The sequence below is a fragment of the Centruroides vittatus genome, unplaced genomic scaffold (assembly GCF_030686945.1).
Source record: "Centruroides vittatus isolate TY-2023 unplaced genomic scaffold, ASM3068694v2 contig_2210, whole genome shotgun sequence".
Taxonomy (NCBI): Eukaryota; Metazoa; Arthropoda; class Arachnida; order Scorpiones; family Buthidae; genus Centruroides; species Centruroides vittatus.
The window spans coordinates 216,608-240,752 of record NW_027121378.1 but is presented as its reverse complement, the minus strand read 5'-3'; the positions used below and the strand labels follow the sequence as shown (position 1 = coordinate 240,752).

Genomic DNA, 24,145 nt, shown 5'->3' with positions numbered 1-24,145 from the left:
TAACAAAGATACAAAAGCTGTAAACAGAGAAACTGATAAACAATTTATATATATATACACAAAAGGATAAAGATGAAGTACAGGATTATTTAGAAATAGATAAAAATATTAGCTACATCCTCTATCATAACACCTATTGGACAGTCACATTATCTATTTATATTATACAGTAAGACCTATAAATCTCAAATTTGAAGGAATCAAAAGATGGCAGTTTGAGTTTTGGAGCATTATACATATGGAAGTACATGAATAAACAAAGTTTTATTCAGACACAAAGTATAAAGCAGTAGAATAAAGGATGCAATTCTGTGATATATTTAAGTCCATGATATTTATTTCAAATCATTATTAGCACAATATATGAGGCTGTAATAATGATTTAAGTAAATACCATAAATTTAGATAGTCAAAACTATAATGGAACCTGAATATAACAGAATCCTGCCCTTACCAAAACTTTTCTTTGGTCCTGTGTATATTCCACAAAAATCAATATGAAATAAGTTGTGTATAGTGGAACCTGTTTAATGTGGGAACAAAAATGAATATAATAGAAAATTGTATTTCTGTGTCACATACAAAATGCTCTAAAGTTGTGCTTTTAAAAGTAAAAACCATTATAAATATTCTGATCTGTGATCTAACTGTAGTATGGCTTCTATCAATAGGAAAGCAGAACTAACTCATCCAATAGACAATGGTCTAAATTTGAAATTCTATTGGATAAGTTAACTCTGCTTGATAATAGTTACACATATTTCAAAATTGAAATTTGAAAATGGTAGTAAACAACACTATAAATTTCCTAAATTTCTAATATTGTCAGTTGGGAGCAAGCAGAAAAGATCATCATGGCTTTGTGGAAAATAGTCAAGCTTTCTTTAAGGTAAAATCAAAATTAGTGAAATAAGTTAAAAAAAAAAAAAAATAGTAGTTAAGTGTAAAACAAATCATGGAAAATTTTAAGATTGACAAGACACGAGTTCATGAGATTTTGAAATCTAAGTTAGATATCAAACAGGAATGGTTGAGTGGCAATGGATCAATGAAGAAGAAAGTAAAGACAACTGGCAGTGAAGACAAACTAAACTGTTTGGGACTAGTTAGTCCATGCAAAGGCAAAAATTATTTCCATATATGAGCCAATTAAACAAGGAAAAGCCAAGGAATTTGCTGAGAAATTAGAGAGTGGTTTTAAAGTTTTCAACAATGGCATGCAATCTCCTCCAAGACTGTTTGTGGAGAATCTGGAGACATCAATGGAAAAACTGACAGAATGAAATATGAAGTTGCATATGCTTATAGAATAATACAAATCGAAATATATTGAAAATGGTGATGAAACAAGTTTATTTTTTCAAGCATTGCCAAACAAAACACTGTGCACAAAAGGTGAGAAATGTTCAGGGGGAAAACATTAAAAACATCACCATTAACTGTATTGAACATTTGAGAATTTATTGCTATATGATTACATAAATTTTACAATTCTTACTGTAATCCTCACAAAGCAAACTTTAAATTTTCTCCTTATATTATTTTCCAATAAAGTTAACAATAACTGCATTAAGCCTTTTTCACATCATTTTTCAGCAACTGTATGTAATATTAAAAAAAAATTAATCTAAATCTAATGCTGTATTTGAACATCATAAATACATGTTTTGTTGCAAACTAACTTCAAATTCATACATAAATGACTGTGCAGATTCATCGTCACTAGCAAAATCATTAAAAATACAAACCGAATGAAATACAACACACATTATTTTACCAAAAAAAGTCTATACAAATACAAATTAAGAAAAACTGTATATTTCAGCTTATTCTCTTATTTTTTCAAAATCACTTGTTTACTTCAAGTATTCTTCAAAATTGTAATGAATAAAATATTGGAACAATATATAATTTAAAACAAACAATCCTTTTTTTCAATTTATATATAATCTACTTAATCTGAATATAATTAAGGTATTTGGAAAAATAAAACTGAGATTATCTAAAAGTTAACTTTAACATATTATACAAGGAGAAATTATTATAAAGAATATTATTCTTAGTTTTTTTCATGTTGTAATTGAAAGACTGTCAAAAGAAGAACATTCCAAGGATTAACTATATATCTGTCAAAGAAAGAAAACACAATACAGACAGAAAAATACATTTACTCCTACATGTTATGGAAAGACAGGAGTTTAAATTTCAAGTTAAATTCTCTGATCATCTAACCTCAGATACACTTAGATTATTATTATTATTATTTCTCATAAGTATTCTAACTCTACTCTAAAACAATTTCATTTGTATCACATTTAATTTAAAAATGAAATATTCATGTTTATTACCATAATGCAGAAACTAAATATGAAACTCGATTGTGATTTGAAACAGTTTTAAATTTTTAAAATGGTGTTTATATAGCCTTTCAACTGCTGATTATAAACATTCTATGCTTAATACCAAAGAAATCTTAGTAAAAATCCAAGAGAATTTTTAAAAACATTATATAATTTATTATTTTAGTATTCTTATATAAATAGCTTAATATTTATGTCAATTAAGTCAAATTAATTAATAAATTCTATACATTTAGCATTTAATATTACAGAATTTTATCAACTAAGAATTAATACAAAATAAACCTTTTGTTATTGAATAAAAACAATCATAATTATTTTGTAAAACCAGAAAGATATAAACTGAGATATATAGATATTTTCAATAGTACTGTACCGCACATTAATGAAGCAACACTAATTAGTGACAATGGGGATTAATGATAGCTTCTATAAGCAATTCTTTCTGAATAGAACAGATTATTGCAGACTTCTAATCAAATGTAATCCAAAAACAATTCTCTGTTGTTATCCACAACATTTAAATCCACATTTACAACTTAAGATTAACAGTCAGTGCTATAAATTATCCAATATATATTCAAATATTTAAAGTAAAATGAATGCTGACTTCTGACTCTGATAATTTATTCTGGACATTAGAATAAAACTGAGTTCATCAGAAATTTAATAATCATCTAGGAAAAAAAATTAGTAGATTTTCTGTTTATAGTTTGTTAATAAATTTTACTAATAATAATAATAATTATGAGAATCTCAACGTTAAAATCACTCCGTGAAGAATACATTTTTGTAGATTATCTTCTTATGAAATTAATTGCAATAATTAATTCATCATCAACATATTCATTTTGTTTATTACATAGATTTGATTGTATTGTCTGATGAATATATAGAAGCCTTGAAATAAAAATCATACACAATTGTAATTATTGTTAAGTCTTATTTCATTATCATCATTAAAATCCTAACATTAAACAGGACAAGTTTTTGGAGTAATATATATATATATAAAATGCAACTGTTACTCTATTAAATGTTAACATGATATAGAACGAGATTAAAATAAATCCTTTAAGTCAATTATAAAAATTTATATTATTTAATAAGTTCATAAATTAACTTAAAATCTAACTGCAAAATACCCAAATAAGGACTTAAGTGTATGAACTACAATCCTATAAAAAAAAAATATAATTCTACAGTGTAATTCAAACCTTTCTAGTCATTATAACTCCAAAAATATTAAAGATAACAGCAAATGGTAAAACATATTAAAATGCATGACTAAATATATATATTTAAACACTGAAGGGTGGAGAGGGAATAAATTCATAACAAACCTTTTAAAAAAGTAAAGTCAATTTTAAACGGAAATGATGTTTCCATTTAAAATTATGATCTTACTTCAAAAGGCTTCACTAAATATTACTTACTTAAAATACAAATCATAATTTTGTTGCTATTGTTATTATTTTGTTTATTCACTTTTTAATTCTACCATTTTTCTAAAACTTTTGATTTTTAAATCAAATTCATTCAATTATTCCATTTTTGATGACAGATCACTGTTAAAGTTTAAAAATTTGTTTTTATCTATTAAAAGAACAATTTTTTCATTTCTTTTCCAACTCATCAAATAAAAAACAACAGGAAAGATAATAACTTAAAGCTATAAATCTAATAATTCAATCTATATCCAATAACAGAGCATTTTCTATTTTTTTTAATCAAGCAATAATATTTCATTAAAAATTATTATTTTTATATAAAATGGTGGCACAACCACCTACTTTAGAGCCAAATGTCTATAATAATTAAACTAATTCCTTAATTTAGACTGAAAATAACCAAGCAATTTACTCTAATTTTTTGTAATTTAAGTATTTATAAAATAGAATGAAAAAATAGACATTAAAATAAATGATCAAATTATTAAAAATTAATTTCTGTATAGAAATTAATAAAATAAACTATTCATAGTAGATTTTAGAATTAAATTTTAAATATAAAGATGTCTTACTGCAGTTCTATATTTAAGAATTATTAATTATCCGAACAGTTCACAAGAGCGCCAGGTAGTAAAAGAAGTGGGTGGAATAAACATTATACAAAGATATAAAAATAGCTTATAATTTGACCTTCAAACCAAGATTGAAAACTTCACAGAAGTAAACATAATATAAGAAAATTTTTATCTTTGTTTTAATATCAATGTCTAGAACTAAAATTGGTTTTTAATCCCAGAGAAGACACTAGTGCACAGGTGCATAAGACATCATTGGAATTTATATAACAACTATTTCTCACAAATTCTTGAAAAGATCATACTTATGTAATCTTCTTTTGAACCTTCTAGGACAGAATGACATTTTTACATCAATGCTGTAACCTGTATTCTGTAATTAGCATTTTCTTCATTAATCTACAGTTTGAGTGTATAAAGCATATTGTAAGTCTAGGTCATGAAATTATATATTTTTTGAACGTTTTGCTTACTTTAAGCTTAATTTTCAAAATTGAAGTTATTCGAGCATTGGTTATTTAAAAAGCATTTAGTGTAGTGTTCTGATAGTTATTGTAACTTGATACTATAATACAAATGAAATACAAGAAATAATCATAATTTAAATTTTAGGGCCCAAAAAAAGGCTATGCAGAAGAAAAGCTCAGCAAAATTCTCCACAATTGAATTCATGTGAATCAGAAAACCAATTCAGATGGCTGTTGAAGAGCTATAGTCAACTAATGAGACCAAGATATGGTAAATACACTTGTAGCTGATAACTGTTTGTGATAAATGTCATAACTAACTCTGAAGTATCAGATAACAAATTTTAAAAATTTCTGTTTGTTTTTATAACTTTATCTATAGTTTTCTTTCTTTAATTTAGTTTTTATTCTTGTTTATTTTAGAAATTAAAGTAAAAAATTTAGTTCTAGCCTGTTCCAACAACAAGTTTTTATTTATCAAATGTTTTTGACTAAGTAGCCATCCTCATGATCAAATATGTACTAGAATTCTTTTTAAATTTAAATTTTAATGTTCTTAACAGTGTTCTAAATATGAAATGACAACAAATAACTAAAATAAAATACAAAAAATAATAATAAATAAACCATAAAATACAAACAATGATGATAATCAACCACAAGATCTGTTGAATATATACAACAATAACCAGTGTGTAGTTTTGTCCCCATTGTGGCTTTTAAGAAATTTCCATGCTGGAATGAAGTGTAAATGTAATATTTTGTTTTTTTTTAATAAAGATAAATACTGATAAGCTCGTTTTTCTAAATACGATACCATGCTTCTACCAAAACAATAAAAAAGTAACAAGACTGTATAAAATGTATAATACACCTAGTTAGGCAACATTAATAGAAATGCCTGCTGCCAGTTAAATATATATATCTTTCAGTATTAAACTACAAATAGTTTCTCTAAACAGCTTTTTCTCTTTCCATTATATATATGTACACACATATGCATTTATTGTAGTGAAAAAAATTAGTTCATGAAGCCTCAGAGCATATGTATTCATTGTCATGTTTCAATTAGAACTCAAACAAGCTGATTTTGTCACTTATTTTATGTAACAGAATTATATATATTGAAGTAAATATAATGATATTTTATTATTTCACTTTAAAAATTTACTTAAGTTTTATTTTATTTACTCTAAAAAAAATATTTCAAGTTTTGCAAATACTTAGATATATATATATATATATTACCAATTAATACTTCAAATTTTGCAATTAAATAAAATTTCTTAATTAAATATAATAAAATACAATTTTAACATTTGAATCTTTATGAATGAATATTCATTAGACAAACTGTACTATTGGAATATTTAATTTTAAATAGAATTTTAATTATATGATTATTTAAATAAATCAAGATTTATAGATGAGAACACTCAAAATGTATAAACACTTAAATATAATCAGATCAGAACATATAAAGGTAGGTAGTGTAACAAAGATAAAGCTAGCATTCTACAGAAGATCCTTACTTTCATAACAAAAAATACTTTACTTATTCATACATCAGCATTACCTTTTGTATATACTTATCATTGATTATTATCAATCATTATTAAAAATAATAATTGATGATAATCAATATTTCACAAAAAATTTTAAATATTTACTCTATATAATACTTCATGCATTTCAACAATATTTACACTCATGAGAGAGATAGACTTGATTAACAATGTAAGAAAATAAAAACCAGAATTTATGAAAACATTGCCAATAATATAAAAAAAAAACATAACACTTTTACTGATTGTTACATAAAACAGAATCAGGATGAATTTATAATTAGCAAAACTCAAACATTATACAACATATTTAATTACTCTTATTTTAAAAAATATGCTTTAAATGTAATAATTAGAAATTTCAAAATACTTAATATTTTTAGAGTGTAAATTTGTTGTTTTAATTTTGCTAACAGACATTTATACTAGTGATAATCCTAACAAAGATCATAAAGAAAAAATAAACATATTTCAATTTACAGAAAAATTACTATATAGTTTGTGACTATATTAATAACATAAATCTTAGATATTACAGTAAAAAACTTCGGTTAACGATAATCGGCAATAATTTTGTGAATTAATATGCATTTGGTGATGTATAAAGAAAGATAAAACATTAATATCACAATTTCATTTTCAATTAAACTTACAAGTTTTCTTAAAAACTTAGCACGAAATAAAGTTTAAACCAAAAATGTATCTGTACATATCTATATTTATACAGCAGCAAAAAACTTTCTTCATAACAAGAACTCATTAAGGAAGTTATGCTTGAAGAAATAAATATAACTGTCAATAAAATTCGTCTTATTTTATCACCTTACAATGCGATTAAACTTCAAAAAAACAAAAATAAATAAAAATAGGACTAAATTTAACAACCGTATAAATACATGGATGATTAAAATTGTTTAAAGTTATTTATTTTATTATAAGCCATCATTTCAGTTAGATAACTCTTCAAATATTTTATCCATCTAAATTATTCACACACAAAAACTGAATTTTATGCAAATTTAAAATTAAATAATAATTAATAAATTACATTACAATATTCCCAACAAACAATGTAACAATTAAATATAAAAAATAATATTTTGTCAGCATGTTTTTTTCTTCTATCAACAAATAATTTTCTTTATATTTAAGGATAATTAATTATTGTCAATGATATTTTGTAAGTTAATAATTTGATGCTTATTACATTGTATTTATTGCTACTGATTTGATAATTTTTAATTTACACAAAATGAAATAAGTCAAAATTTAATTTTGTAATAAATATTTTTCTTTTTCTGCATTAAGTAAGCAATTAACTTTTATTAAAGTAATATATAATTACAATAATGAGAATTGACGTATTGTTCCGTTATTTCTTGAATTTTATAAGTGTTTCTAAATACATATTACAAATATAAAATAATCTAGTTCTAAATTATTTTTAGACAAGTAAATGCAAATATTAAAATGCAATTGGAAGAAAATATTCAAGATTATATAAAATGTCTATAAATAAATAAAATCTTGTTACTATCTAATTTATAAAACAACTTTTACAGCAAAACTATTATTGTAATAAATTAAACATTTGTTATATTTAAAACTTTGTATTATAATCTTCATTAAATGTTCAAAGTAGTTAAATTTTTTTAATTTAAAATAATTTTTTCAAATGTTTCTTTTAATTATCATCAATTAATTATTCTATTATACAGGTAATTTTCATTTTAAAAATATAAATTAGGTCATCCCCAGCTACATTCTTAATATACACACTGTATAAGATTAAGGAAATAACTTGTTCTGTAATAAAAAAAACGAGGTGGTTCTACTGAAAACTTAAAAACATTAATTATTTAAACTTACTAAAAATTAAATTCATTTATTTAATATTATTGTCAATTTGCTTCAGTCTACTATTTATAATAGTGAGAATCATATTACTCATGTTAGTTCTAAATGAATGATGACTCACGTCTGTTTATGGCAGCTGAAAATTATCTACCAAATAAAAATTTGCAGTATCTCAAACATTTCATTTTTTTATATTAATAATCTCAGATGCTATCATTAATATGAGAAAAATAATGGAAATGCAAAATACGACCGATGTTTACATTTATATATAAGTAATCAAATATTTGTATCCAGATGTTTTCTTCAAAACAGTTCTTTTCTTATTACTAAAATGCAATTTGCATTTGTCTACGAACACAATCTATTTAATATTAAATATATATTTTACGCACATAAATAAAATGATATATATTTAGAACTTATATCTTAAACAGATGTTTAGCCATTAAATCACTGCATTTTTGTACATTTAATACACTCGAAGTCTGAAGAGAGTTTAAATCGCATAAAAACACATCTTTTCTTTTTGACGACGTCGAAGTTTGGAATCTCGAATGGACTCGAGGCAGGCCCATCGAAGGAGCCGGAAATATTCTTTCCCTACAGAAAATCTATCAGCCGCTTACTAAATAAATATATAATCAAATTAAACAGGAAATCGGAGTAAGAAAACATTGCATAACGACACACTTTCGAGCACATTTCCAGCTTTCAATCGGGTCTATCAAAGATTCCAAACTTCAACGTCGCCTGAACAGTGCCGAAAGATGTGTTTTTATGTGATATTTTCCTACTTCAATTTCCTATTTAATTTGATTATATATATATAAAAGAAAGTGGTTTAAATTTCAAATCGTCAATTTTCTTCCCATTAATGAGCCTTGTATATGATTCTGATGTATATATAATGGACATTAATGAAAAAAACATGAATAATAATAAAAATATGGAGAAATCTGCAATGATTTAAATGTCAATTTCATGCCTTACGTCATAAATACGTCATTCAGTGTTGAAATTCATGTAAAAATTACAAATTGGGAGCGAATTACACAAAAATGTTCGACGAGGCACGCCTGAAAGTATATCTTATCTTTTGAATGAAAATAAGCTTGAGAGCGTATCTACTAAGCCTACACCCAAACGACATCAATGGATACAAACCTGATATTTATATTAATCCAAAGGTAATTTTGTGTTGCTACAACGTTATCGTTATGCCTTACGGTTTAATTATAAACTTAATACCAAAGAGAATTCCTTCTTATTCCGTCTAAATGCGGACAACAAACTCTTCCTCCGCCACCAAAAAGGCAACCGACGAGAATCAGAAAACTTGTCATCGCCTAGCAACGGTATAGGTGCTGCCACATAGCGGTATAAACGTCGGATGGTTTTTATTTATTTATTTTATTATTATTTTTTTTTTTAAACGGTAGTAAAAATCTTCCTCGTACATTTCTCTAATTTTAAATTCGTATTAATAATACTTAACGTAAATTATTATGTTTTACGTTAATTATAAATAGCGATGTTTAAGTATTTTAAAAAATCGGTAAAAATTCGATCACCGAAGTCAGCGCAATGTGACTTCGGTGTAGTCGCAATCGTGTAGTTGTACGTTGAAAAATCGTATTAAAGTGAGAGAATTTAGTGGTGTTGTACTCGCGTACGCGTTGCTTACGATTTAAATAAGTGATTTTAAGTGATCTAATCGTTAAATTCAAATTTTTTTATAATGTATTTTATTACGTAAATTACCCGCCTTATTTCTGTATTGGAATTGATGGCGATAAGTTGTACGCAAAATTTACGAGAAGATAAATTGCAATTTTTGTTTGTTCTTTATTGATACGATTTATATAAATAAAATTTGATTTATATATAAATAATCGTATAAATATAGCTTTAAATCGGTTTTGATCTATATTTTTTTCTTTTAAGATTAAAATCTTCTTCCTTCCATTTGAGGATAATGGGAAAAATGGCATGTGTTTTGTAACCGTTTAAACTTAACTTTTTATAAATATATAATAAAATAATTAAACCAAATTTTCAGATTTCATAGACGTATTGCTCTCATTTAAGCTTAATGCCAGGCTAGCGCCCGATTAAGACTTTTAGAGGCCTTAAACACTTTTGATTTTGGTGCCCCCATATACTTTAATACCAAATGTGAACAATAGTAAAACATAAAATAAGATTTTATTCTTTCAAATGAATAATGCCAGCGTATGCTTTAATTTTTCACTTATTATGGGGGACCCTTTCTGTGGATTCTAGTACCATTTGCAATATTGAATCATATGGTTCGTGGTAAATCAGGCAATGAAAAATTTCTTTGGTGTCCCTTTTCCTTAATGCCCTGAGCACGTGATTATTTTCGCATAATAGTTAATCCAGTCATGTGTCATGCCTCGTTACGGAGGGGCAATTTCCTGATCTTCACACGGAGCCTCAAGAACATTCCATTACATTTCTTATATATTAATAAAAAATCCGTTATCTTTTCTTAAATTTTATTACTTAAAACGTTTAATATACAATTTTTAAAGCTGTTTTGTGTATTAGAAGCCTCAATAAACTAGCCTAAATGGACTGAGCCTCTCTCGATTCCTGGCAGTCTTTGTTTTATATCATTAAAAATGTATTTGATGTTATTTTAAACTCGAAAATTAAAAAATTTCCTGAAGATTTTATTCTGGTAAACTCATTTATATCATAGCAAACAGGAGAGCCCATCGGTGGCCGAGTGGATAAAACCACTGAACACTGGTCGCGGGTTCGCGCCTCGTCAACGAGCTAGCCACATGGAAATTTCCGAGTTTCTTCACGTTAATAACACCTAAATGGGGCCAGTTTCCAATAAAAATCCTCCCGGGAGGCATCCTCTCGCCCATGTGTCGCATTACCGTATACGAATAAACCAAATCAACCAGAATTCGAGCGCATTGAATTTAAGAAAATAGATCTGTAATGGTTCCACATGTCTTTTTATTTCTCAAAATAGTAATTAACAGAATTTATAAAGCTTATTTTAAAGAATAAATATTTTACAGGTAGTTTTACTGTATTTGCAATGCGATTAAACTATTAGTAGTCAACGAATGTTCACTTTTGCTGATATCCCGGTGGCAGGGATTAACCGCAACCAAGCCCCATTGTTATTAAAATGTAATTTGCTTTACTGAAAAAGGCAATTTTCTTTCTCTTTTATTATTGATAATATATATATTATGGAATGAATTATGGTATATTAGTATTCTTTTCTTCATAAAGTGTCAATATTATCTGGTATATTTATTTATAAGGTTTCTGTATTAGATTGTAAAATTCTGATCCCATATTTTGCATTTGCAGTTACTTAACTTAATCCTTCCTTATATTGTCTAGGGGTTTGCTACTTATAAATCTTTATGGCTAAAAAAGGGGAGAATATATTCTTCTTTTCCACCAGAACGATACATTGAATAGGCCTACATTTTCTCTACTTTACTCTGTTCATTACCATAAAGTCGTCTTTATTTATTTATTTTTTTAAAACTAATTTCCTCCCTATGGATACTAAGAAGGCCTTATTTCTATATCCAACATGGCTTAGGCCGTACCTAAATTGGGGGCTGGTGGGTGATGAGAGACGGGAATGATTGCCTAAGAAAAATTCCTGGAGGATTCGATCCTGGGTCTCCCAGATCGGCAGGCTAAAACCATTACTACCCCGGCATCCGGCCGTCACCCGTAACGTTGTTGATTCTCAATTCTTCCGTGTTCTCTGCTTCATATCAGTGCCCACCAGTGGCCAGTGAATAAAACCACCGATTGATCGTGGGCTCGCGTCTCGCCAACGGGCGGATCACGTAAAGCATTCCGGATTTTCTTCACGTTTATAACACCTAAATAGGCACCAGTTTCCCATAGACAGTCCTCCCGGAAGGCATTCACCCTAGACAGATCGCCCACGTATTACGCTGCTGTAACCAAACCAAACCGCATTCTCTCTATCTTCTGTTGAATCTTCTATCTTTTTCGTTTATTAATATTCAATATATTTAAAAATTTTATGCAAAAATATAGTAAAGTCTCAATTAAAATAACTAAAATAGTCTCAATTAAAAAACCATGCTAATAGTGCGAAAGGTAACGCAATATTTGGGCTATTTACCACGAAGAGAAGCCTCCCAGGAGAAACTGACCCCCATTCAAATGATAGATATGTGAAGGAAATATGGAAAACTCCACGTGGTCAGCTTGAGGCATGAACCCATGACCATCCACGACCATGCAATTCATTAAGTGCCCACTGGTGAGCGCTTAATGAAGTGCATACAGAATGAATCTTCCATATGCGGCTATTCAATTTATTATTGAATCATTGAATGATTCTATCTCTCAACTTACCTTTAAACTGCCGTTATTAAATCATAATTCAGTTTATTATTATTGTTATTATTTTTTAATCCAAAAGTTATAAAAGAAAGAGAAAAGAATAAGCAAAATGCTCTTCTGATTTCACGAATAGTTGATTTATAACTTTATAACAATTGATGAAGTTTTTATTCGTTACGTTGCATTGTCTAGTGGCCTAGACTCAATACAATCGAATAAATTTCAAGTTGTATTCAATGATAAGCTTCGATTTAATTGGTTTGAGATACGATTTCATGTTAGAGTGGCTCGGACTAATCGATCCAACTTGCGACTCTATTGAATAAATGCTCATTACAATCGATTTTAGTTTAATTTTTATTTATTAATAATTATGTAAACTTTCTTCGTACGTTCAGGGCCACTCAGAGGATAACGTGGATTAAGACAAAATAAATGTTAGGGGCCTTACAGAAAATTAAATTATTATATTAAAGCAGTGTTTCCCAACTTTAAGGACTATCGTCACTTTTACATCATACATTTCTTATATATATACTGTATTTATTTCAATTTAAATTCTCCCATTGTCTTCCAACACCCCTACCGCCTCTTGTCTTCCATCGCCTCCTTGGATCTTCTACCGCCCTCAAGGGGACGATAGAGCCCACTTTATATTAAAGTATATACGGGGCCTTTACTTCCTCCCAGAGGGGTCAATTTTCTACTTTTGCCCCCCTCTGGAAGTCCCTGAGTATATTTAAAGTAATAAAGTTCAACATTGGCTCAAGAAAGGATTTTCAGAGGAATGGCTTTTACTGACAATGCCATAGAAGTCGCATACATTGGCCCATTTTAGAAATCAGGAAAGGCAGAAAAAATTCGAAAATTAGCTTTTATTCAACAGATAATTTAATAAATATGTCAATATAATGTTAAATAATGGATCAATGTTGTCCGATCGAATTAAATGAGTGTAATTTAAGGCACTGGGCATTACACAACGTGATTTTTGTGTTACGTAAGCAAACAAAATTCAAAACACGTGATACTTTATACATCAAGAAAGACATTAAAGCAATATAAAAGTATAATCATATTAAATTTTAATATAAGTAAAGAAAGATTTCCATTCATCTCTCTGCAACTCTACCCCACATCATTAAATGCCTACGTGTTCATAATATCCTTCTGTAACTGCTATAAAATCAGATTTTTATTATCTATTGTTGAAAAGAAGAACTTCGACCGTTCGGAATTTAAATGGGGGCTTTATTTCGTCACTTGATATAAGTTTTTAAAGCAATAATTATTAAGAAACTGGCTGCGTTGCTCAGGCTTTTTAGGGGGTGGCGATTGGTAAGGTCGGGTTGCGAGATGGTCTTAGTAACTAAAATGTACATACATTTATTGACCCGAGTATTTACAATAATGAAACTTCAAAACACAAAAATTTGCTTGGGCTTAAGTTAAGAGAGTGTAGGGGTTCTCACGGTATTATTTCTAGGGTGTCGAAGAATATTCATGCTAGGATACATTAAACGGTATAGAAGCCTTTACCTTAAGAGGGGTGGGCTTTAGGGGTGGTTGGGGGTTAAAATCTCCACAATATAGAACAGTTTATATAAGAAAGATAGATAGATAATCCAGTTTATAACATGAAACTCCGTGAGATTAGAAGCTCCTTTTATGTAATAAAGCAAATAAATGGAAAAAAGAAAAGCTTGAACAAGGCAAAACACAACACAGTTGTAGTAAATACTCATTAGTGACAGATAAAAACAAGCAGTTAATTACATGACACAAGGCAAAAGAGCTTTGATATACAAAAATCCTAATTTTTCCCTTCCTGTTCCAGATATTACCCATTTTAAACTTATATAAATAGAAGCCATTTCAATATTGTTTAAAGCATATTTATTTTTATGATAATGTTTAGTGGTTAAGTAAAAGTTAAGACATAATAAAACAATCATTTTATAACATTTTAATCAAGGAAATTACCAATTTAAGCTTAAAACTTCTAATTCTAAATATACTTAAATCGCCATAAAGAAGTATTGTCATATATTTATTTTTTTTCGTAAATTTATTTCTAATTTTATTCTTAAAAATATTTTTTTTAATTAAAGAAAAGAAATAATAAAAATACACACATAACATATATATATATATTTAAATATAATTTATTTTTTTTTTTTAAACTTAAGTTTATAAATTTTTAATTTTTATTTTTAATTAATTTATAAAAATATATTTTTAAAAATAATAATAATTTTTATTTTATTTGAATTTGTTTAAAATGAATAAAATAAAATTAAGTAAAACATTTAAAAATCCAGCACGAGTTGCCTAACTTTCCCGGCCAAAAAGTTAAAATTGCGTGTAGTGCCATCTGTTACGATATTTTATTTTAAAAACTTTATATTATTAATTATTATAAAATAGCAAAAGGCTTAATCTTGAGGGCAGAGAAGAGTTTAATTTTTAAAAAAAATTATAAATGATGATAACGAGTAAAATTAAGCTCGATTAAGCTTTATTGAGCTCGATCCTACTCGAGATACGACACGTGATTCGCTCTATCTCCCCAACCCCTCGATCTTTAACCACCAAAATTTTACAGCATCGATGCCCCTAACACATAAACCTCCTTTCCAAATTTCAGAAATTTTTGACAAAAGGCACGGGAGTTATTAAGCTTCAAAGTAGGTGAGTACAGTCGTTCCCCCCCCACAAACATCAATATCCATACATAGAGAAAATCCCTCGATTTTTTTTTTCGTATCTCGATATTTCGAGGTCCCCTGAGTCCAAAAATGTAAAAATCTTAGCGGGGAAAGTAATTTTTTGACCGATTTCCACACTTTTTTCTGTTATATAACAGAAGATAAGTAAAGTAATCTTTATTGTTTACTTTTACTTTATTTTATATTGCTTTTTTTATAAAAACCAATGAAGTAATTACTGATTTTTTTTATTTGTTGATTTATAAAGTATTTGAAAAATTTTTTAAACAAAATTTAATTATTAATTTAATCATTTTATAATATTTTAAAGAAAATTAAATAATTTTTATTTAAGAAAAATGTTAATAAATCCTACAACAAATTATTTTATTAATTATATTTTTTTCCTTTAATGACTTGTATCATATAAAATATAACTAATAAAGCTTAAAAAATTATATTAAATAATTAATAAGGTGTAATTTAATATTATAACATCTTAAATATTAAATTAAGTAGTATAATTAAGGATTTTAATATTTTTTTTGTAACCATTTAGCGTTATATTTATCCATTGTATTCATAAGAAAATCCTCAAAAAACCCCCAAATTTTTCATTTCGGATCCATTGCAAAATATATAATCCCATCATTAATTAATTGAGAATCTATTCAAATAAAAGAAAATGGAGTTTGTTCAGTGATGTGTATTTTAAAACCTTGTCAATATTTATGAGAGGAAGTTCTCTAGTTTCCTAACCAAGATCGTGTCTTTGATACACTTCATTAAATTTCTTCTGTTAAAAATATCCAGCAACGAGTTGCTTAACTTTCCCGGAGACATTTAAAGTTGCGTGCGGCGCCATCTGTTATGATATTTTATTTTAAAATGGGTAGAAATGGGTTTTATAAAAAATTGTAAATGCTAATAAGTGTAAAAACATCGTTCGAGATACGACACGTGAGTCCATTTATCTCCCCACCCTGTCGACCTTTAACCACCAAAATTTAATGGCATCAATCCCCCTAATATATGCACCTCACCCCAAAATTTCAGAAATTTTCGACAATAAACACGGGAGTTATTAAACTTCAAAAAGAGTGATCAAAATCGTGCCCCCGCACACATACACTAACATACAGAGAAAATCCCGAATTTTTTTGCATTTTTGGGCGGTTGAAGATCCCCTTAGTCAAAAACTGTAAAATCTTGAGGGTCATTTATATTTTCCCTGTGTTATATATATATATAACAGAGCCTGGAAAGTAAAAAATGGTATAATGTCAGAATCGTTATGGATATACCCAAGAAATCTTTAGTGGTTCAGTGATTTTAACCATTCGTTCTCTGATGGGCGTTAATGGTACTTAACACCATAGAATCGTCATGGATGTAGACAATAGCAGATCCAGAAATCTTTAGATGGAGATATAGAAAGGAAGCATTACGCCTTATAAAATTTTAGCCTAAGGACTCGGGAAAAATCATCAGAAGAAAGAGGGCATGCAGCTGCACCCTGCGCACCTTTTAAATCTGCTCGTGGATATAAAAGATGCTTCGCGAAATTCGAAATCTTTCCATTGTTTCTCGATTTATTATTCAATATCTGAGCTAAATTTTCCATGTCCATGATTAAGAATTCTCACCTATCGCCGAGACAATGGTACTGTACTTGATACCATAGAATCGTTATGGATATGAATATAATGTAATGTTTTTCAATCGTTTCTCGCTTTATTAATCTATATCCGAGTTAAATTTTCAAAATCTTTTTATTTATGTCTTTATTTATTTTGTGTTTTTTATCGATTTTTCTCCTGAATTGAAATCATTAGAGTTCCTTTCGTCTTCAATTTCTCTAGGTAAAGACGTTCGATATCAATTAATTGCTGCAGCCTTTCTTTGATGCTGATGTACTGTACAGTACGTCTCGTAGTAAAAATAAAAATACAGTATCATTTTTTTGAAAATTCCGTAAAGGATTTCTCTATAAATCTGAATATAAAGTATAATTTACGTTCGTTTTATTCTTTTAATGCTGAAAAAAATTCATTTGAGGGGGGAAAAATCGATTTTTTCATTCGGAAGTTTCATTGTCTTACATTTAATTACAAAGTATAGGCTATTTTTTTATATCCAGGGTGGCCCAAAAGTCTGTTGACCATTTTTACGATTAAATACGAATACTTAATTAGTTAATAGCGTTTTTAAATCATTAATTCGCCAAATTTTTATAAGAAAAACCACACGTTGTTCTAGACTGAGTTAACGATTTGTGTATATACGAGTGGGCTTGCAACACCTAACCCCCCTCCATACTAAACACAGTTAACTGACTTCTGGACCGCCCTGTAATTATATATATATATATATATATACACACACCTTTTGTCCTAAATTCAAGTTAGGCCAACCAGTGAATACTGGTACTACTCGGTCGTGGGTTCGAGACTGAAAAACGGGCTGGCCAAGTGGAATTTTCAGGGTTTTTCTTCACGTGTGTAACACTTAAATAGGAGCCAGTTTCCCATAGGAAAACTGGCCCATATTTATACGTTAGGCAATGTGCCAAGGAGAGGCACCCCTTAGCAGATCATTCATGTTGCCATATCTCTTCAATCAAACAAATCTAAAGCTCAGTTTATTCACAAGTACGGCTGGGGGGGAACAGTAAACTGAGTTTTGGACTACATTTATCCCCAAATTAAAAATATATTGAAATAAAATTATATACTGTATAATTATTTAAAGTAGAAAAAGAAAGAATATAATAACATGTATACAGTAAAACCTATGAAAATTATTTAATAAGGGGGGAATCATTACATTATTATCTAATTGTTCTACACCGTAGACTAGTTCTAAACGCTTATTTTATTTTATTTTTTTCTGTTATTTTTAATACCTTACAATTAATCATTTCTAGTTCTGTACCAAGATTTTTTCCAGGAAAAAAAAAATAAAGATTCTATATTATTGTTATCTTTTTCTTCTCTATCTTCTTAATTGATTTAGTATTTTTCTAGATATTCACTTAAATCAACAATAATTTTTTTTTAATATATTTTTTTTCCGCTCGACTTTAATGTTCTCCATTTATAGATAAACAATTGTCTGGAGTTAGAAAGAGAAACTATAACAGGCAGTTATATCATATAAAAGAGAAAATATATAACTGAAGAAACTTAATTTTTCTCCCTAAAAACAATAAAAATAAAGCACGATTTAAAATATTTTATTTAAAAAAAGGGGGAGTTAAGTGCAATTAACCGGGGAGAGAATATTAAATTTTACCGTGAAAATCGATAGAAATTGTTTAAATTTATATACGGTAAAACCTGCGTAAACCGGAATCGTACGGTACCGAATATATTTTCCGGTTTGGCAGGGTTCCCTTTTGAACAGGTTTTACTGTAAATATATTTATATAATATATATATATATATATAAACTTCCTACACAAAACTAAACAGCAGCCTGACTTTACAGCAGATAATTAGTGCCGTTATCAGTACAGATGCAGAGAATGGATAAGCAAACTAAAATAGGAGAAACTAGAAAATATTATTCTCAAAGTAAATGTACGGTTGAAGGGTATAAAACAGGAGGAAATTTATTAAAATTAATTCCAACGATAGCTATCTATCCAGACACATTCCTCGCTACAGTTCCCTTTTTAATCCCGACATTAGTCACATCGAAAATCACTCTCCATTCGCTACTGCCACTCGTACTGTACTGTACTGTACAGTACATGGCAAATGCTTTCGTTATCGTCACCTCGTCTTCCTTCAAAACAAGGGGGATGGAAAACCTATTTCTGCCCTTTAATGGTTAAGATATCGCTGTTATAACCTGTTACGGAGTTCGCTAAACTTGACAGTTTACCTACGTACAGACACCTGACAACGGCGGATTTAGGGGTTTCGTAGAGAAAACCCCTTTTAAGCAGTAAAACTTTTCGCGTAAAACTTTTTTTTCTGCACCACCCTAAAGATTTCCAGACCCATTATTGATGCCTGCGTTTTTTGTTTTGTTTGTTTTTTATGTATTTAAACCACCAATATAATAAAACCTGTCCAAAACGGAAACCTGCCTAAGCGGAAAAAATATATGGTATTGCGCGATTCTGGTTTACACAGGTTTTAATGTATGTAAAATTAGTTTTTAAAGCATTTTTTCATAATTTTGACTGCATTTTATAGCAATTTATGTTAAATTTATATCTCAAATCATGGAATAAAGACGTTTCAGAAACTTTATGCTTTGTTTAAAGTTGAAGTATTGATATTTATATATAGATTTTTATCAGAGGAAACGTTCTAAAATTTTCCACGATAAAATATTTATTGGATAGATACTAGAAATCATTCATATCGAAATATATAAAGGTAAATATACTGTATACTGTATATATTTTTCCTTAATTTTTCCCCACTGTACAATTATTATATTTAAAATTTTGTACTATAATTGGCATGCAAATGAGAATTTTGAGTAAAAAAAAAAAACTGCAGAAAAGCAAAACATTCCTGGAGTTTTTCTGTATGTGTGAATGTTAATGTGTGGGGGGACGATTTTGCTCAACCAGTTTGAAGCTTAATAACTCCTGTGTCCTTTGTCGAAAATTTCCGAAATTTTGCAAGGAGGTTTGTGTATTAGAGAGGGATGTTTCTAGAAATTTTCAGGAAAATCGAGCCATCGGTTCGAAAGTTATGGCCCCACTCCCTTAACATCTCCGAACCAATCTGAAGGCTTAAAGGCGATGGTATCGATTACGGTAAAACCTGTCCAAAACGGAACCTGGATAAAAGAAATAAAGAATGCCAAAAAGTCCAGCAACAATGTTGCCATTTTTTCTATAAAAATAGGAGCAGTTTAATTGATATTTAAGAAAAAAATTCACGTAGAGAAGAAAGAACAGATGAATTAAAAATTGAACAAAAGAAAAATTTTGTATAGAAAAGTCATTGTGTGTTTGACATTTAAAAAAGAATATTTTATACAGAGCAATGCATTTAGCATTTTACGAGTTTTGCATGAAGGAAGGACATCGTGATTGACATTTTGAAAAGTTTTACGTAGGGAAGAGTTAACGTGGTGTACATTTTAAAGACTTACACAGGAGACACCGAAATTTCGAAATTCTGTAGAAAATAATTCATTTAAAACTTTACCTTTAAAAAAAAGGCACTTAAACTTCGTAGAAAAATTACGAAACACGGTAGCTCATAAATCAGTTAACCACTGTAAGAATTAAGTACCTTTATTGGGGTGCTTAAACACTTAATCAATATATAAATATTTATCAATTTTCCACAGTGAGTGTACGATTCATGATCACAGGTGTACAGTAACTACACTTGTGATCATGAACCGTAACTACACGTAACTACAACACAAAAATACGGTTAACTAACTTTTGGGCCAGCCTGTATATACACAACAATCTTCTTCGAAGTAAACTTTTAAATGATACTTTCCAGGAGGATTTTTTACGGGAAATTCGCCCCCTATTTAGGTGTGGCACGTGAAGAAAACCCGGAAAAACTCCAAAAGTTAAAAAAGAAAACAAAAGAACCCACCGTAGAGTAGGCCCTTTTGTTTTTCGGCTTTTTGTTCCGGGCCCCATACAAGCCCTCTACGGCACGGCCCTGAGAACACCAGCTTTTAGATACAGAAAGAATAACAATAGTAAGGGCCTCTTAGAGGTCCCTGTGACAGGACGTGAATTTTGGGCTTTAAATTTACTATTATATAAATAACTTTAATTTGTATTTTAAGAAATATTTAAAACAAATTATTATCAATGCTAAATCACAGAGAGTCCAATTATATTACTATAATTAATTACAGAAGGGCCCCGAAGGCACTATGGAGGTATCTAAGGATCAAGACTCGCCTTTAGCTCCTTTTTTAATGATATTTTATGATATTCTAGCTTAAGATTTCGAAATAAGGAAGCGTGATTTCGTTACAAAGTTCAAATTACATATCCTGTAACATAATAGTATTTGCTTTTTACTCCCATTAAAAATACACTTAACTTGTATACACGTTTACGCAGATAAAATATATTTTGCGCTGTATATTATATATTTTTTAATAAATTAATATATACATATAATAATAAAGCTATTATTCGAAGCTATTATATATATATATATAGGCTATATAGGCTATATAATAGCTTCGAACACATCACTCACGTTACATGTTACAGAACAGGAGAAAGAATTATATTAATATAAGAAGATAAATAAACTAAAACACGTATTTAATACTGTTTTTTTACAAAAATTTCCATTTAAAAACCATGTAAAATAGTAAAATTTCCATTTAAAAGCGTTGTGTGTATATATATACACACAGAAAGATCTATTAAATTTCTATTTAGCCTATATATAAATATAGAAAAGACGCTGCCACATGAAAAATTCTGCATAGATAGGAAGTATTGAAGCGAAATTTCGCTTAAAATTTCTATATGATTTTGTATACATTAAACATGTACTAGTGTACGCCAGTGGCGGAATGGATAAAACCACCAAACACTGGTAGATGGTCGTGGGTTCACGCCTGACAACGTGGAGTTTTCTTCGCGTTAGTAACACCAAAATAGGGGCCAATTTTCCATTGAAAGTCACCCTCTTCGGCATATACAAACAAACAAAACATTAATTGTACAAATACTGTACCTGTACATGTTTAATTAATGTATACATGTACTGTAAGGCCAATAGAGGATCCAGAAATCTGTACGTGGGGTGTAGAAAGGTGTTTCTTACTACCAGGAAAAATCTGCTCGAGGGGGTGGAGCGAGATCGCTCATCCTCCTTAAATACGCCCTCATTGTAAGGCATATTTCGCGCTTTAACAATTACACTAACGATAAAACTTTATAATTTATCATCGTCCGAGGATATATAATGGACATTTCAGTTAATTTACTCTAGAAACAAATTATTCGAGTAATACCTGAACATTAATTATAATAGGTTTAGTTAAGAATTAATAAAATTCTAATTTATTAACGGGAATAAATCGTAATTAGATATATAGTTCTAAAGATTGTCCTTTATTAAATAACTCAACGGATACATATAACAGAAGGAAGGAATGGTGATCCCCAAAATAACCCCCAATTTTTACATTTTTGGACTGGGGATTTTCAGACGTCCAGAAAGTATGTATGTGTAGGAGGGGCACGATTTTGTTGACCCACTTTGAAGCTTAATAACTCATGTGCCTTCTGTCTAAACTTTCTGAAATTTATCAGAATAGTTTGTGTGTTAGGGGCATTGATGCTGTCAAATTTTCGTGGTTAAAGGTCGAGGGATTGGGGAGAGAGGGGGGTCATATCTCGAATGGGTTCAGATTTAATGAAGATTTTACTAGTTATTGGCATTTATAATTGTTTATAAACCCATCCCTACCCTCAAAATTGCCATTTTATAATAATTAATAATATAAAAACTTTTAAAATAAAACCTCGTAACAGATGGCGCCACACGTAATTGTAAATTTTTTTTGCGGGGAAAGTCACGCAACTCGTTGATAAAATTTTTTAAAATAGATAATGGCGTTTATAACTTTCGAAATTTATAGTTTTAAAGCTTAATTGGTTAAATAAATATTTGATATTTTTCTTAAAGTTTTTAGTACTTTATGTAACAAAGAAAGTATTATAAGGTGGTAAAGTGTATAGGTGGAAATTAAAGTAATAAAGTAAAGAATTGTTGAAAAAATTTCGTATAAAAATCTAAAATTTTGTACAGAAAATTTGAAAATAACTGCCGGATGATGATGATGATGATGATGACGACGACATTAATTATGTTTTAGTTAGTTATTAGACATGATGATAATTATTTATGATGATGGCCTCATTATAACTAATATTTATACCAAAAACTGAAGATTTTGCCTCTAAAAATTATTAATTTTTTCCCCTTACCATTATAATTATAAGAGTTCGTTCATTGTTATGAAATAAAAGCATTACTTTCTCTACTAGAGTATGCAAAATAATTAATTTATAGAAAAAACATTACCAGATAATGATATCCGTTCATTAATTTCTCCTTTTTTTCCTATATAATTAGCTTTAAAAATGATTTTATGAGCGAAAAGAATAACTCGTACATTTAATTTTGAAGTAGTCCTACACAAAAATTTAATTCCTTTTTTATTTTATTGTCTCGAGTCAATAGTAGAACTAAAGCCATCCATCCTCACAAAGAACTAAAACAAATATAACCCATAAGATATCATCGATTAGTACAGTGGAAGGATGGTCGGAGTGGAACCACGGACGTCTGCACAGAGGGCAAGTGCCCCGTTTGCCCCCTCTGCAAATGTTCAGCACGTAGGAACCTTTACGTTTTCTTCACTAAACAGGAGCCAATTTCTCATGAAAAGACCACCCGGGAGGCATCCCCCTCGGCAGATCGCCCACGCGCGTGGGGCCACCTCCTAAAACATCACCAAAATGCATTGTCATCTGACAGTACGTCATTACAATTTCGTCCTGGTATCTTAATTAGAAATGGACGTTGCAAAAATTCGGGGACCTTCAAAGCAAATTAAACACAGAAAAAAGCATTTAAGAATTGTTTATTTTCGCGTAATGCACTAATTTTGAAATGAAAAAGTAAATAAATAAATTAAGTTTACAACCCCCAGGCGTTGTTAGTGACATAAATCAAGCCCTTATTTGATATCATGGTGCTGCTTTAAGCCCTAATGTCATACGACTTCAGCCCGCATCCAT

The 24,145-nt window shown here is 28.9% G+C and overlaps 1 protein-coding gene across 1 annotated transcript in view; it reads right to left on the bottom strand.

Moving 5' to 3' along the window:
- LOC136970933 (uncharacterized) overlaps window positions 1-9,657 on the bottom strand; it is a 138,362-nt gene extending 128,705 nt beyond the window's left edge. The window contains 1 exon segment of the mRNA XM_067265427.1: window positions 9,443-9,657. The gene's annotated coding sequence lies outside the window, so the exon portion shown is untranslated.
- Between the last annotated feature and the right edge of the window lie 14,488 nt (window positions 9,658-24,145).